Source organism: Pinus tabuliformis, chromosome 8 (genome assembly GCF_031772625.1).
Source record: "Pinus tabuliformis cultivar Carrire ecotype Pingquan chromosome 8, CPIR1, whole genome shotgun sequence".
Classification (NCBI taxonomy): domain Eukaryota; kingdom Viridiplantae; phylum Streptophyta; class Pinopsida; order Pinales; family Pinaceae; genus Pinus; species Pinus tabuliformis.
Window position 1 is genome coordinate 1,617,224,248 of NC_142294.1, and position 17,985 is coordinate 1,617,242,232.

A 17,985-nucleotide genomic window follows, 5' to 3' on the forward strand; every position below is an offset into this window, starting at 1 on the left:
CCTGTTTTCGCTGAAATCATGGTTCCACGTGCATTCTCAAAAAGACCGAAAAATGCAGAACTATGATGGAGAAATGAACAGCGCCATTGTGCTTGTAGCGACGAGAGGTGTAAAATCCATATAAAATTTGTCAAATTATGACAAAGAGAAAATTTTGCCCTTCTGCAAAATTCATGGTTCCTGCATTAAAATATTAATTAACTGCCTCGAAATCTATGCCTGCAATCTCTCTCCTCTGTCTTGAACTATGTGCACTGGTAAAAATCTGAGTTTATAAAGAAGAACTTCAGTGGATTTACCAAGGGAGCTGTTATGGTTCAATGGAAATAATAGAGGTTGGTTGAGGAGAGGTCGGGGGATCAAATCCCACCCCTCCATATATATATATTTTTACAGAACCGAAATAATGTATTAATGGGGGTCGGGTCTGCATTGGGCGGCCCACCCCTTAAACCCCACACTAACAACATTGTCGGCGTACTAAATATCAGCGATCAACCTTTAGAATCGGTCCTTAACACGGGCATTAGCAACATTATCGGCGTGATTTAAGGGGTCCCGCCGATATTGGCGATGCATATATCGGCGATTGGTGTTGATCGACTCTGATTAAATTAGTGATCGACACCCAAATTCAGTGATCATCGCACGCTGTCAGTGCATATCGCAATCGGCGCACGCGCTATCAGCTCATATCGCAATCGGCGATCAGCGCACGCGCTGTCAGCGCATATCGCAATCGGCGATCGACGCATTAATCGGCGCTTTGGTTTATAGTCCTCCGCATATATATCGATGTGATATATGGTATCGGGGCAATGGGGTGTGGGCCGGGTTCACCGCCGATGGCCCGCACCCAGTCTGATATACATTGTTAATATATATATGCGGCATATATATAGTTTGGAAGGTTTGGCGGGGGTTATGGTCATCGATCCTAAACATATATGCGATTTGTTCCAATTGCGATGGTTGTTAAAGGGTTCGGCAAGGGTTACGGCCGCCGATCCTAAACAAGTATATATTTTGTTTTTATATAGTTATAATAAATATATATTAAAATGAATTTTGTTACATGGTTATTTAATAACCATTTTCCATATTTTAAAAATGATTTTTGTCTCTTATGCAGGTTTAGGAGACCAATCAAAGAATGCCAAGTGTCAATGCTTGATCAGCTGCCATGTGGGTTCCACGTGATTATTAGGATTCCATATGGCACATTGTGGGCCCCTCTTTTCCCCTATCATATCAAACTTTGAAGAGCTGTCTTTCGCATACGAGCTCAGTTTGACGAACCGTTCACACCTCCGCAATCAAGACAATGAGATCTACGATTTGGTCCTAGTTCGAGCATAATCCAAACACTTTGATTTTTGAGCCTCTTTTTCTTGTGTGTCTCTTTGGAGCCACCTGGATCAATCCTCCCCACTGAGGAGCTTTTGGTCCTCCAAAAGCATGAAAAATAATCTGCAACTTTCTCTGTACCCTGTCTGCATCACAAGTGTCCTGGAACAGTCTCACTTCCATCTCCTTCACCTTTGTTCTTCGGAACCTTAAGCAACGAGCCAACACCTGCTACCTCTGCAACCTGTAGTACATTATTTTTCAAATTATATGCTTTGAATGACATGACCAACTAATGACCCAAATGTCCCACACTTGCCACGAGTTTATAACACATACTCGGTGGTCAAGTTTAAAACAAGATGGACGTAATACCCCAGCTGTGACAACAAGGCCAATATATCATTGTTGCTTAAAAAGTGATGGAAAACACATCATCACTACAACACATGATTTACATACATAAGGCCAAACACTATTGTTTCAACAAGTGATGGAAACATAACATCACTTTCAGAGTTTTAACATGCAACTCAAAATATGACTCAAACATGACCAGACATCATTGTTGTTGACCAAGAGATGGAAACACATCATCGCTTTTACATTTTAAAATGCAACAAATGATTTACAAAAGAATGACCATGAAATGACAACATGTCTAGAAACCATTTTTCACTTATCAAGGTGAATGGGTCACCTCCTTGAGGTGGTTTTGCTGGTCAAACAACTGCTCTTCCTAGTTCACGCATGGACGTTTTGTCTTTAAGGCGCTGCTCTCGATGGAGCCTCCAACAAGTGGCTCTTTGATGGCCATTTCTGCCGCAATGACTGCAGTAGGTTTTCTTCCTCTATATTTGCTTAACCTGTTTCTTTTCATGTTGTTGAGAGGGTCTTTCACGCCTCATGAGTGCTGCCATTATTTTCCAACACTTAGAAAAGGTATGGTTAAGTAAACCACAAAAGGTACATGTTTTTCAATGCCATGTTTTACATTCACTATTATCAAAATTAACATTCAAAGATTGAAAATGGTTATACCTTCCCTTGCTATCTCTGATGTCAATATGGCGATGAGAGCTTGCCTCAGCTCTCTCCTTGCAATGGGAACTGTCGTGGGATGATGGGGATGTGTTCCCATCATTCTCTTTCCTTGACGATTTCAACAATGTCTCGGATGACTCTGACACCTTCGAGCACACTCCTTTAGCATATCTCGAGCCTACAAATTGATATTCATGCACAACCTCCAAAGGTTGAGTTATGCCTTGGTTATTAGCACCAAGTTCTTTCTCCTCATGCCTCGTCATTGTAAGGAGCCTCATATTTGTCCCTGTAATTGGGATCTCCAAATCTCTGACAGACATCATATTATGAGAAGATGAAACCGAAAGGAAATCAACATCTTTTACCTCCTCTTTCGATTTGGAAAGATCTGATGAGGGTTTCTCATCATCCGTGGTTGGTGGTTCGCTCGTTGTCTCAGCGCGTTCCCCAACTTCTTTCCTGACATACCCAAATCTTGCCTAACGGGGTAATTCTTCTACTTTGATGGGATTGACAATGCCTTGGCCATTAACACCCAAGCCTTTTCCTTCATACCCCATTCTCTTCAATAGTTTGGAGCCAATTCTCGTGGTGTGATTTTCGAAAACAACGAAATCATCATCAGGAAATATACATGAAGATGGAGAACTACTTTTTACCTCATATGGGTCACACTACAGCTTTTCCAAGGTCTCATCCTTTTCTTGCAGCTGTCGTAGCAAACTTTGTTTTTCCTCTTTCCCTTCATATAGACGCATCTTCAATTCATTGTTCTCTGTTTGAAGATTGTGTTTGTTTTGCTTCAGTTCTTCCATGGCCTCTTTTGTGGCTTGCAACTGAAACTGCAAGCAATCCTTTTCCTCTGTCTCTTTCTGTAGACTTTCATACATGATTTCCACTTTCTTGGAAATGTGCACCATGGTCTCATATGTTGCTCTTTCATTCTTTGTCGCTGCACGTTCCATTGTTCACGCTGCAATTCACATACACGTAAAGACTGCTCTGATACCACTTGATCCAAGTCCGAGTGTGATGAAGGACCCTTCCAGGACCTTTTACTTTCATGATGTGTTAAATTTCATTTTAAAAGAACAATAATGAATACATCTACATGCGAAAAAGAAGAGGAACAAGACAATCATCAGCACATGAAAACATAAGCATTGATAACGGAATTCGTCTAGGAGGGACTACGTCTCCGGGCCCCGGTGTCAAGATGGTGTAGTCTGCTGCATTAAGTGTTGTCAATAAAGGTGATGTACACAAGAGATGATGTCACGATCATACAAGGAAAAATGCCCTCATGCAGGAGTGGCTCTAAGAGATGTTCCACAACTAGAACTCTCAATCAAAGACTCCTATCAGTATGACACAAAAACATGCATGACGACAACAAGAGTATCCCAACAACATACAACAAGGGATCTCAAAATATAACATGATGAGTTATGACAGCAAGTACATCATATAGAAGATTTCGCATCAAATCAAGAAAGGAATCATGACAACATGTAATAAACAAGATCCTGCATCAAAATCAATCAAGGATCTGTACAGCATAATGCATAAAGAAGAAGTACATGAACAAATCATATACCTCACAACTAAGGGCCATCTGAAGAAGTGGATTTCACACTGCTAAAGCTGCTCGGACCTGTTAGTGGCAGTCTTTCCAGCCTTCCTCCAGTGATCAAATATGCTCTTACAAAGTGGTTTCAGGGTGTCAAGGTCAAATTTTGTCATTTCAGTGAGTCTTCAAGCAAAATTTGGTCACTAGGCATTAGGTCTAGGGTTTGCTTTCACTCCTTCTAAAGTTGTCCAAATGTCGGTCCATGTCATCATTCTGTTGAGTCTATCATCATTCATAGGGTTGTCATCATCATGTCAAGTTCTAATGAGTCATTTTACACCTTGTTCATGCTTCAGTTGCACCTAGGCAAGGTTCATTTCCCTCTCCTAGGGTTTTAAAGGCAATTTCTCTTGGATGTTCAAATCATCGACAAAACTTGTATCCTGATGTTCATACACCTTCCCCTATCCTTAAAGTACCTTATTAAATGCTTCCCATCCCTTAGATCCGCCAAATTCCTCATTTTCGCACAAACCCTAGTTTCTAGCTACAACCTTGCAATTTTCTAGGTTGGGCCTGTGTTTTGCACTTTTGGACCCCTTCCCCTCACTAAATCTCTGAGATTCCACTTTCCCCTGCTTCCTAACATCCCTCCCTACTTCCAAAAATTTCCCCAAGAATTTAGAAGCCTCTTATCCCCTTCATTTCGCTTCATTTCGACAAAATTCCTTGTTTCACACATCGGGATAAGTTTCACTCAAAAGATGTTTCAGAGCAATCAAAGATGAATTTTGGAAAACTGAGAGAGTTTTTTGTCCACAACATGCCAAAGAAGAAAAACCTCCTTCACTTTTTACACAGGTGTCATGGTTTTAGAGAAATGTCAAAAATACAATCGCCAGATCCAAGGAGGTTGAGCAAAGCACTAAAACGGAGAAAAAGGCCCGATCCACTCCAAATTTTGGCCAAAGCCTCTTTGACTGAGCATGGTACTTGATTGGGGACTCCCAGCCCAAATTTCAAGAAATTTGGAGAAAATTTTGTCAATTGTGAATTTTTTGTGCCACACACAGGTTTTTGCCCTCAACGCGTAGCGCGCCGCGCGCTACCCTGAAGATGGGCAACTCCATTTCATGAAAACTCAGCATTTTTGGATTTTTCATGCAAAAATACACTTTCTCAGCAATTGCCAAGAGATTCCATCAAGTTTTGAGCCTCCAGAAGGTCAAAAAACAAGCAAAAAATGACTTTCTGCCACCTTTTTGACACACAGGAAGCAGTCTTGGGAGATTGCACTTTTGGAGGGGCAAATGGTCACCAAATTCAGAAATTCCACTTGGGTTGGAAAGTAGACATCCATACCTTTCCAAAAAGCCCACTTTTGCCTCATTTGGACTCCGGGAAGTGCCTCAAAAGCAGGCCCAAAGGCGCGCTACGCGTTGAGATTCAAGGCGCTACGCATCAGGCTATTTTCACAGAAATGCACCTACAGCTTAGCAAAACGCAGTTTTGACTAGGTTTGACTTTTTGGAGTGGATTTTGATCCTCCTTGATGTAAATGATGTAATTTTATGATACTTTGACACTTATTTATCTCTTCTAGAAGATTCATTCATGAAATAGCAAACATTTAATGAATGAATTGGTTTCCTAACTTATAGAGGCAAGTTGTTTTGACTGCCTAGATTATAGTGCTTTGTTTAGAATTGGTTGAAACAGCTCCTAGGATGATGAGCTCGACCCCTAGAGGCTAGGGAATGGGTTGGAATGGTCTATATTATGTATTTTCTCAATCATTTTCAGAGGTTGGAGAGGTTGGACTCTTGAGGGAGAAAGCTTCTATTGTATTACTCATTGTATCTCTGCAATTTTGGCAAAGGAAGAAAGACCAGGGTTTTGCAGTCCTTTTTGGGATTCCTGTGGTTACATGTATTGATGGTGTGTTTCTCTTTGTACTTGTAAGTTTGTTATGTGAATCATCTTCTTACTTTTCCTTCTGCAAATTAGGCAAATGAAGTGTTAAAGTAGAATTCATGATTGCCATGCTCTGCTTTTAAGTTTGCTTAATATCAATGTTTTCATCTGTTTAAGGGGAATTCAAGGTGATTGCTTGCTCTCCTTAGCTCCTCACCAGTCATTCTCATCCATCCAACTCTTTCAAAGGCATCAATACAGTCTCCTATCTTGCCCCAAAGAGCCCCCTGCGGAAACTGTGTCCAATCCCCGCACCCAAAATTGCCTTTCCCCGATTTTCCACCAAAATCCTAAAAATCTCAAATCAAACCTTTTATCAGTTTACTAGCCTAAAATCAGTGTTCTTTATTGGTTATCTCCGCCCTTTGAAGATCTTTGCCGAGATATACCGGAGAGAGCCCTCTCCTGCCCCGTAGGGCTAGCTACGAGGCTAAGTGGTTTGATGTTGCCTTGGAGTTTTCCTTTCTCAGCCTGAGGTGAAATTTCAAGCGCTAACAGGACCATCGATCTCAAGGCATCGATCGTATGAAGATGGCTACTTGCACAAGAATGTGGACATCTGCACTAGCACTTAGAAAAATGACTAGAAGAAGAAATGAGAGAATAAGAAATCTAAAGACACCATCAGATTTTTCATATCAAGTAGTGCTGAATCGACTATCCAAAATCTGAATTCTGAAAAGTTGAGAATTTTGGGCTTAAGGAATCTTTTTGATTCCCCTGGGATTCTTCAAAGATTTTGTTCCATGGATGGACTGGAAATATGCAACTCAGATGGCAAATCTAATCTCGCCATTCCGATCCCTGTGGAAAACCATGAAAAACAAGTATAAACTTGACTATAATCTGACATGGCAAAATTTTACCTCCTTGGGAAAATTTCATGGCTCATGGTTCCGCTCCCTATTTTTGCTGAAATCATGGTTCCACGTGCATTCTGAAAATGACCGAAAAATGCAGAACTCTGATGGAGAAACGAACAGTGCTACTGTGGTCGTGGCAACGAGAGGTGTAAAATCCATATAAAATTTGTCAAATTATGACAAAGTGAAAATTTTGCCCTTCTGCAAAATTCATGGTTCTTGCATTAAAATATTAATTAAGTACCTTGAAATCTGTGCCTGCAGTCTCTCTCCTTTGTCTCGAATTGTATGCACTGGTAAAGATCTGAGTTTATAAAGAAGAACTTCAGCGGATTTACCAAGGGAGCTGTTATGGCTCAATGGTAATAATAGAGGTTGGTTGAGGAGAGGTCGGGGGATCAAATCCCGCCCCTCTATATATATATTTTTATAGAACCGAAATAATGTATTAATGGGGGTCGGGTCCGCATTGGGTGGCCCGCCCCTTAAACCCCGCACTAACAACATTATTGGCGTACTAAATATCGGCGATCATCCTTTAGAATCAGCGCTTAACATGAGCGTTGGAAACGTTATCAGCGCGATTTAAGGGGCCCCGCCAATATCGGCGGCGCATATATCGGCGATCGGCACTGATTGGCGCCAATTAAATCGGTAATCAGCACCCAAATTCGGTGATCGGTGTGTGCGTTATCGGTGCATATCACAATCGGCGATCAGCGCATTAATCAATGCTTTGGTTTATAGTCCTCCACACATATATCGGCGTGATATATGGTATCGAGGTGATGGGGTGTGGGCCGAGACCACTGCCGATGGCCCGCGCCCACCCCGATATACATGGTTAATATATATATGCGACATATAGTTTGGAAGGTTCGGCGGGGGTTATGGCCGCTGATCCTAAACATATATGCGATTTGTTCCAATTGCAATGGTTGTTAAAGGGTTCGATGGGGGTTATGGTCGCCGATCCTAAACAAGTATATATTTTGTTTTTAAATAGTTATTAATAACTATATATTAAAATGAATTTTATTACATGGTTATTTAATAACCATTTTCCATATTTTAAAAATGATTTTTGTCTCTTATGCAGGTTTAGGAGACCAATGAAAGAACACCAAGTGTCAATGCTTGATGGGCTGCCATGTGGGTCCCACGTGCTTATTGGGATGCCATGTGGCACACTGTGGGCCCCTCTTTTCCCCTGTCATATCAAACTTTGAAGAGCTCTATATTTCACATACGAGCTCAGTTTGACAAACCATTCGCACCTCCGCGATCAGGACGACGAGATCTACAATCTGGTCCTAGTTCGAGCATAATCCAAACACTTTGATTTTTGTGCCCTCTTTGTCCTGTGTGTCTCTCTGGAGCCACCTGGATCATGAACCAAGCGTTCAAACTCTCATTTCAAGAAATGCGAGTTCAATTTCTTTTAGGAATTTCACAACAAAGGTGGAGGAACCGATCAAAAAAATCCTCAACTAATTCATCAGGCTTCATTCTTAAATGACGGACTTTTTCATAGACATATTGGTGGTTATACTTATTGAAAGCTTTAAAAAACATCTTGTCAAGCTGATCGAATGAATGGATATAAGTAATGGGTAATGTATGACACCATTGACTAACACAACCTTCGAATGTGAGGGTGATTAATTTAGTGATGACATCTTCGGAACATATTCTGTGACAAACACAAAGTGGGAGCACTTGAAATAGATGTTCATGAAAAGTTGATTCACCCTCACCATCGAAATTAAATTCGAATAGGTCATGAATAAATTCTGCATGGATGGCACAATTAAGCTCTTTAGAAAAAAATCTTGGGATTATGTTTTGGGAAAGAGCCATTTTAAATAAGAGACTCAAAAAAGACTCTACATGCACATCTTGTCGTATGGCCCTCCTTCTAGTGCCATTTTGTTGATGGTGCTGGAAATCCGTCAACCAAGGGGATCACCCCAATATGAAGTCCCAATTAGACCTCACACCATTTGGTGTAAGAGTCCCATTCGATATAAATATCTGGTTGCCAAGTTCTCAAAGATCTTCCTTGGCTATAACATGTCAACATAGGAGATTAATGAAATGGTGTCTTTGAACAACAAGGTGAGTGTGCCTGGTGAGTGTGCAGTGCAACTGTGTCTAGGTTATGTTACTGCAAAATGGGGGGGGTGTAAATTAAGCCTCTAAGTGAGAGGTAATAGTACCACCTAGGAAGAGAAACACATGAACCAGAAAGGTCTGTCCAACATCCAGCAGAATAGTCCACAGTGGATACGACAGTCGTTACAACCATTGAACAAGGGAAGATCCATCTAACATCCAGCAAAAAAGTCCATAGCGGATGTGACGGTCGTTATAACCAATAAGTAAGGAAAGGTCTGCCTAGTATCATGTGGAATAGTCCACAAGGATGAGACAGCAGTGACAACCATTACAACACATTCCCAACAAGATAATCACTAAAACAACCGAAATAGTTTAACTATATTAGTACATGTGAAAACAAACATGAAATATAAATGCTCACAGAATAGTCTTACAAACATCCATAAGTCATGCATGGAAACGTGTTGGCCCTAAAAGGCTTCTGTAATTAAGCAAAAGTTCCAAGACAAATATTTACATTATACATCACTAGCCCTAGTAGTTAGACGTTGGAGCCACTCCTTGCTCCTCAAAGAACTGACTGGAACTCTCTATGCTTTACAGTGAGGAGGGTATATATAACCAAGGGGTGATGCTTGACCCTTGTGACTCTTTGACTACCCTTATGAATGTTCAACTTCCTATAACTTTTCAACTGACATGACTCTTCATATTCATGTGTGTCCATTGGACTTCCACTTTACATTACATTCGATTTACAATATACATGGCTCATAATAGTGATGTGGCCTTTGAAAACTCATGGTATGACTTGACATGACACCACTGACATGGACTAGCTTGCTCAAGTGGAAATTTCAATTCGTTGTTGCTGCTGAGTGATAGATGTGTTCTTGGATGTGCTTTCTCTTCTCCTCTGCATAGCTTGTTGGTTTGGGGTCTTCAATGATATTTGGTCTTGAGATGTAGTTGCATGCATGTGTTCCCTTTGCTTGTTCTTGACAATCTCTTGTATACTTTTACTATAGATTCAACAACTCATGTAATATTCTAAAACACAAGACAAGAATCTATTATACTCTTTACAGCAGAAACCAAAAATGATCGATGAAAACAATAATCAGGAAGAGGAAGAATACCAATCGCACATAACACAATATTTCTCTGGGGAAAGCAATAGCTCAAAACCCCGACTATGTATATTGCATTAACCAGAAGATCTGAGAATAAAATACAATTCTTGTTCTCACTAGAACAATCCCTGCACAAGTATGATCTAACTCTCTGCTCACAAGTTAGCTCAAGCCAACACTTAGCCTATTATGTTTCCTTCCAAGACCCTACTTCCTTACACAATTCCTAGAGGAAATAACCTCTATTTAATGTGGAAATTCTCCACCCATGACTACGCAATCCATTCATAGGCCCTCAGTTGATTGCATGCACCATATGTACAACTCAGAAAATTATACAACTGATAGTACATTGTCCCTGAACTCTAATCTCAACTGGATCTTCCTCTAAAATGACATGCATGAGTTATTTATGAGTGAATCTCTAGTTAACTGGTGTGGCACTGAGGATGCACTCATTCACTTCCCCACTACTAGACTCCTACTAGTTCCTCCAACAGTTAGAACTAGTTTAACTGACTATAACTCGGTTAGACTGATTTAATTGATTAAAACTCAAAAGAACTCAACCTGAGCCCCTAAAATTTAGGAATCACTCTACATGACTCTAGATAGACTTCCAACTCGAATTTACTGAGCCAACTAAGTCAACTTAACTTAGTTAACTGCTACAAGTTGCTATGAGAATAGAATTACAATTTAATTCAAGGAAAAATTAAATTATAATTTTTAGAAGTTATTTTTAAGATTTCTTGTAGTCATTTTCAACACTCCCTCTCAACAAGGAAGGAATTCAACTCTATCCTGATCTGGTACCTTAGGAATTTTTTGCATGCAACGCTTCTCTCTAGTGTTGTTGTTGTTGCAACTTCTAAAACTGAAAAAGCATCCAAATTGAATCAATATGATTCATTTGTCACCAGAGTCTCTGACTGCTACTGGCTCTCCCTCTATTGACTGAAACTTTTCTCTTCTGGTGACTCTACCTCTGTGCCATCTGCACTATTGTCAACTCTACTCTGCGCTCCCTAGTATTTGACTTCTACTAGCCTCTGCCTCTATCACTCTGATATCTGACTGCATCAACCGCCACTAATCCATCCTACTACTATGTACTGTGGGCTCCCGTAGCAAGGTAATGATCCATGAGACAAAACCTCTCAATGGACCCTGCCCAAATTTCTTCACTATTGGGACTAATACTTCACATCACCCCATTAACAGAGCCCTAGTAACTATGCCATCTCTTGGGAATTCCTGGAAGAGATAGGCTCACCATGTCGTCTCCGGAAACACTAATACCGACACTTCCAAGCTCATCCCCACAATGTGTGAACTTGGTCAAGTAATTCGGAATTGAGTCACCCTTCTCCATCTTGATCTTTCCAAGTTTGTCCTTCAGTACCAACTTCCTATGGTCACTGTTATTTTGAAACAAGTATGCCAATGCCTTCCACATTGAATATGGAGTATCCTTGATACTCGGGACAATGTGGTCTCGAACTCCCTCCACGATAATCCTTATCGCCCTTGCCACACACTTTCTCCATTTAGCCAGATCTTTAGAATCTGATGTTGGAGGCTTAGGAATGTCTTGATCAATGAATTCCTTGAGGCCATTGTCTTCTAACACTACTTCCATCCTATCCTTCCAAGATATGTAATTCGAGCTGTCATCCAAGGCATACTCAAGTCTCAAACTGTAGAAAGCCATTTTCCAACTCTTAAATATGAACTGTAAATTCAAATTTCACCTGCACAATTAACTTGAAAAATCCTCTTCTATATTGTCTTCAACTCTGATACCATGTAGATTTTTACAGTAGATTCAATAGCTCATGTGATATGCTAAAACACAAGACAAGAATCTACTCTACTCTTTATAGCAAAAACCAATAATGATCGATAAAAACAATAATCAGAAAGAGGAAGAATATCAATTACACATAACACAATATTTCTCTGGGGAAAGAAATTGCTCAAAACCCCGATTATCTATATTGCATTAACCAGAAGATCCGAGAAGAAAATACAATGCTTGTTCTCACTAGAACAATCCTGCACAAGTATGATCTAACTCTCTGCTCACAAGCTAGATCAAGCAAACACTTTTCCTATAATGTTGCATTCCAATCCCTACTTCCTTGCGTAATTCCTAGAGGAATTAGCCTCTATTTAATGTGGAAATTCTACACCCATGAATGCACAATCCATCCATAGGCCCTCAATTGATTGCATGCACCATCTGTACAACTCAGAAAATTATACAAATGATAGTACACTGTCCTTTAACTCTAATCTCAGTTGGGTCTTCCTCTGAACTGATATGCATGAGTTATTTATAAGTGAATCTTTAGTTAACTGGTGTGGCACTGAGGATGCACTGGTGCACTTCCCCCAATAGTTAGACTCTTACTAGTTCCTCCAACAGTTAGAACTAGTTTAACTAACTATAACTCAGTTAAACTGAGTTAATTAGTTACGACTCAAAAGAACTCAACCTGTGCCCCTAAAATTTAGGGATCAATCTACATGACTCTAGATAGACTTCCAACTCGAATTTACTTGCCAACTTACTGAGCCAAGTAAGTCAACTTAGTTAACTGCTACAAGTTGCTATGAGAATAAAATTACAATTTAATTCAAGGACAAATTAAATTATAATTTCTAGATGTTATTTTTAACCTTTCTTATTGCCATTTTCAAAAGCTCATTTGCTCGTCCAGTGGCAAGTGGTTCTCTAAGCATGCTTCTCTCCTACTTTTCCTTCTTCATCATCTCGCCATGACTTGAGAGTGTACATGTTCCTGCAATTCACTCATGACGAGACGACATCAATTCACAAACTCCCTACTCTAATATGGTGCATTATCATTCATGGACTGAGCTTGGGACAAGTCACAGGTTGGGAGATAGGGCTTAATGACTGCGCATTACGTAGTTCTAGTTGGCAGGGAGAGAGCTTGATCACTGAGACTGCGTAGAGCGCGGCTCAGGCTTGACAGAGGAACTTTTGAGCATAGTCCTCCCTAAGGAGAAAAATTGTGCAGTGGCCACTGGGAGACAAGATTGCGCAGTTCAAGTCAGTAGTGGCTGGTGCAAGGTAAGGCCAAAGGAGGTCATTTCTACATAGTTTTAGGAGGCAAGGTGGACTGGGCAGTTGAGAATATTGAGAGACAAAACTGTGCAATTTCTGGAGACAGTGGGTTCCGATTGAGGGAAGGACACTGGAGGAAGCCACTGCGCAATTTTGGATGCTAAGGTAGGTTTGGATTTCTACACATTGTGTAGTTCTAGCAAGCAAGGGAAAATATTGAGGGTTGCAGATGCGAAGCGCACAGTTTAGGAAAGATGGATGAGGCTAGGTTGCTAGGAAAAATCTAGAATTTGGTTAAGTGTAGGATTAGTGGAACCAATGTGAACTGTGTTAGAACTTGACTACGATCACATTCTTGAACACTTAGCAATATAACATAGACCATCTAGAACATGTGAAAACATATTTCTCTTAATGCAACAATCTTTGTGGAAGCTTACGACAAGTGTGGCTTCGATGATAAACTTCGTGAGGAAAATGGCGACACTTGTGTAATAGTCCATGAAACTATGGAAATGAGTGTGAAACATGTCTATATTATGAGAACGATTCATTCTCATAAAGATTTCCCCTTGAAGCAAAAAAAACTTCCCTTTGCATGACAAGCGACAATCCCCATGCCCAAAGTTGACACATGTTATATAAAGATGAAAGCGTGAACGACTCTCAACATTTAGGAAGGGAGCAAGAAATCATGAGCTTACCAATAAGTGACTAAGGAACAATTGATCATAGGATCCACATTAGGCTCCAAAATTCAAGTGTAGGCCAAAATTTTGAAGGGTTTTGCATCTGCTACAACATGTTCCTAACAAGGTTGTATCTGACATAGATGCCAAGTTCACTTCCAAGTTTTGGAAAGAGATGTTTGCTGGTTTGGGGACAAATTTGGCTTTTAGTACAAATTATCATCCGCAGACAGATGGACAGACAGATAGGGTTGATAGGATTATTGAGGACATCTTGAGTATGTATGTCATTCATCAACAACAGAAGTGGGAATTGTATCTTCCACTGGTAGAGTTTGTGTATAATAATGGGTATCATGAATCATTGAAGATGAGCCCATTTGAGGCACTTTATGGACAAAGTTGTAATACTCCTATCAGTTGGAGTGATTCAGTGAACAAGGTGTTGATCGGACTAGAGATGTTTTCAGAGATGGAACAGGAAATACATGTTATTAAGAGGAATTTGAAGGCAACACAAGACATGAAGAAGAGTTATGCAGACCAACACATGGCATTTAAGGATTTTCAATTTGGGGAGCATGTGATTGCACATCAAGCCCAAGACGAGCTCCTTGAGGATTGGGTCATGTGCCAAGTTGGAACCTTAGTATTGCAAGCTTTTTGAGATCCTTTAGAGGATTGGACCTGTGGCCTACATACTTGCACTACCTCCGACAATGAAATTCCATGATGTTTTCCATGTTTCATTGCTTAAGAAGTATGTCTAGGATGTTGATCATGTGATTTACTGGTCTGTATTGCAAATGGAGCCAGAGGAAGAATTCTAGCCACAACCTCAGTGCATATTGTAGTGCAAACAACTCATGCTTTGGAACTGAGCAATCGAGTAAGTTGAAGTGCAGTGGAAACACTTTGGACCCGATGAAGCTACATGGGAGATGGAGGATCAGATGCGAGCTTTATATCCTTCATTATTTTTTGGGTCAAGCAAATGAGTTTTGGTATATGCATATGGTTGTAGATACTGCAATGAGATATGTTATAAAGATACAATAAGTGGTATGATTGTCATGTTTGTCATGTTGGTCATGGTTTGTAGTAGTTATTTGTTGTAAATATTGCATCAAGCTATGTTATAAAGCTCCATATGCAGTATATTTTGGTTAACGATTTTGTTGGTCATAGGTGTCATAGAACACCGAGAATGGTGTTCCCCTAAGCGGGAGGGGTTTGTAACAACCTCGAGTTAAAAGTTCGTGTAATAAAGGTTAATAAAGGCAAATAAGACCAAGGTCATGGGACACATAGTCCAAGTTGAATGCAAAGAGATATTAATTGACATTTTATTTATGAAATAAAGGAAAATAGAAGAAAAGGAAGGCGAAGAGATAGAAATTTGAATGAGATGGAAATTAGAAGGAAAATTAAGGAAAACGAAGAAAATAGAGGCCTCAATGATAAAAAGGCTTCTGAGGATCAGTTCACAACTTTTTTTTGTTAATTTTGTTATGGAATTAGTGAGAAAGAGAGAGAAGAGCACCAAGAGGAGAAAGCAAGAAAAGTAAGGAAAAGGACAAGCAAGAGCAAGCAAGTAAAAGTAAAGAGAGCAAGGAGAAGGTTGGATCAACAGCTTTAGCAGGAAGATTTCACAAGGTAACAGGTTGCATGCATGATTTCCTAGCTGATGTGTGAATGTATGGTACATGCATTTGTTTATTTGGTTCATTTGTCGTCATTGCCATGGGTTTTTTTGGGTTTGACAATGGTTTCATCCTTTCCTTGCCATTTCCTGGATAGCCATGGTGTGCTGGGATTCATTTATTAGTTGATCTTTGGATTGTTGAATGGTTTTCGAACCGGGTAAGGTGGTCTCAGGAAATTCCCAAGGGTTGGGGGTGGAGATGGTTTTATCTTGGTGTTGTACTGTTCAACAACCCCCATTTTAATATATTATAAATTTCCTATGAAATTTATTATATTAAAATAGGGACCCTTTAGTTTTAAAAAGCCTTTGATTTTATTTCTTTAAAAACAAAAAATTAAAAAATATAAAATCAAAAAAAAAATTGTTAATAAAGAACCATAACCAAAGTTTAATACTTAGGATTTTTAATTAAAACCCAAGTATTAAACCTTGATTATAAAAACAAATATTTTTTTTTAAATAGTCCCCGAGACCCAAATCACACTTAAGCTTTTAAAGTCCTAAGTATTAAAACATGGGTTATTTAAACAAAAATCAAAATAATCGGAGTTTCATTCTTTACCACTCCCCGCATCGCAAATGAACAATACACTAAGGCAAAACCCCTCTGCTAATTCCATTTGCGATTTCGATATGATATCAGACCCGATGGGATCGTAAACTTCACTTCATTAAAATCCTGCATCTGCGCAATCGCAAGAACCATTGCCCAAGTCTCGTTACCTATCTCTTATGCGATTGTGATAGCCCAGACCCGACGAGTCATACACTCCAGTTGATAAAACCCCGCATCCACGCAATCGCAAGTTCCATAGACTTGATGCCCGCGCTACCGGTTGCGATATGCGATAAAGCCTAGACTTGATAGGATTTTACATGCCAATTCATAAATCCCCCGCGTTCGCAGCTATCGCAAAAGTTCCAAAAACGCTTAAGTTCATACTCATGACCCATACCCATTGTGATATGTGATTAGCCCGTACCCAATAGGATTATAAATTCCATTTCATACATCCCCGCGTTCGTGCAATCGCAAAAGCCACAAAACTTAATCCATTCCACCTCCGCTCCGAACGCTGACTGCGATATGAATTGAGAAGGCCCCCTTTGGATTTTATTTGGAGTACCCCCGGTCTAAAAGCAATTGCGATTTGGTGTTTCTTGTAAAAATAAACGACTCATATCTAATCTTCCTAGTTCAACGATAGAGAATATTTTGAACCCCCTGCGCTCAATTTTAAGTTTCTCAAGGGGGGGTCTGAAAAGTGGTTTTTTCTGTCCAGCCCTATATCTATGTGTCACTTATTTGTTCTTTCAGACTCCCCTCTTCACAAACCACTTATCACTTCGAACCCCCTTCGAAAAAACCGCTAAACCTCCCCTTTTCATCAACGTTTGTTTTGTGATATGCAATAAGACCCTTTCCACTACCATATCATCTGCCACGTCATAGTGACGTCATAGTGACATCACCATCATGTCATCCTGCATATTGCAAATCGCAAGTCTTTTGGCCACTTCTTATAATCTGCCACTCCATAACTGCGATTGCGATATTCCCGAGTATTACGATTGTGATATCTCTGTGTTTTGTGATTTTCGATAAGACCTTAAAGTTTTCCTCTCTTATCACTAACCTCACTCCACATTCCTTTCCATGATGGTTTTGTTCGGGATTTATTATGCTCTACATTTTTTCCTAATTTCCTGCAAAACGTGATTTGTTTCAAATGAAACTCGCTTATCAGTCTCATTTAATTTTTACTTATCGATTCATGTTTTCCATGTTCAGGTTCAGAATAGAAGAGGACAATTGTGCTGATAAGTGGAAGTTCAGTTCAAACAGATGAACAAACATCTAGATAATCCGATGGAACAAACAAAGCCTATGAAGACAGCAAATCACATTCAGAAATTTCTACCAAAAAATTGTTTTTCTTTAAGCGTTATTGAAGGGATCTGTTTAAATGCCCTCAACACTCTGCACAATACATTTAGTTATTTTTCTGCTATTTAAGCTTACTTGTTATATGAAATTAAGGTCTTGAATTTTATGAAGAAAGGCTTACGAAAGCTTGCACTATTATACTTTCATACTTTTCTCAATAGAACGACTAGAACATTGTTTTAGGAATTTTCATAAAGAATTTTGAGAAGTTGCATTTCTGTACTCCTGAAATCATCTTTGTGAGAAGGACTAAACTGTTGCTATTTCTTTTATGAGCTGAGAAACATGCATCTAGTATTTCTATCTTTGTACCTTTGTTTTGTTCATAAATAAATAGTGAATTTATCTTTTCAGATTGCTTATTACATGTTATTTAAAGAACAATGTTACATGTATTCATTTCTAATCATGTTGCCATTGATATTTTTTTAATACATGTTAAGCAATTTGCTTTGATAGTCGAAATGCGATATGAGTTATGCACATTA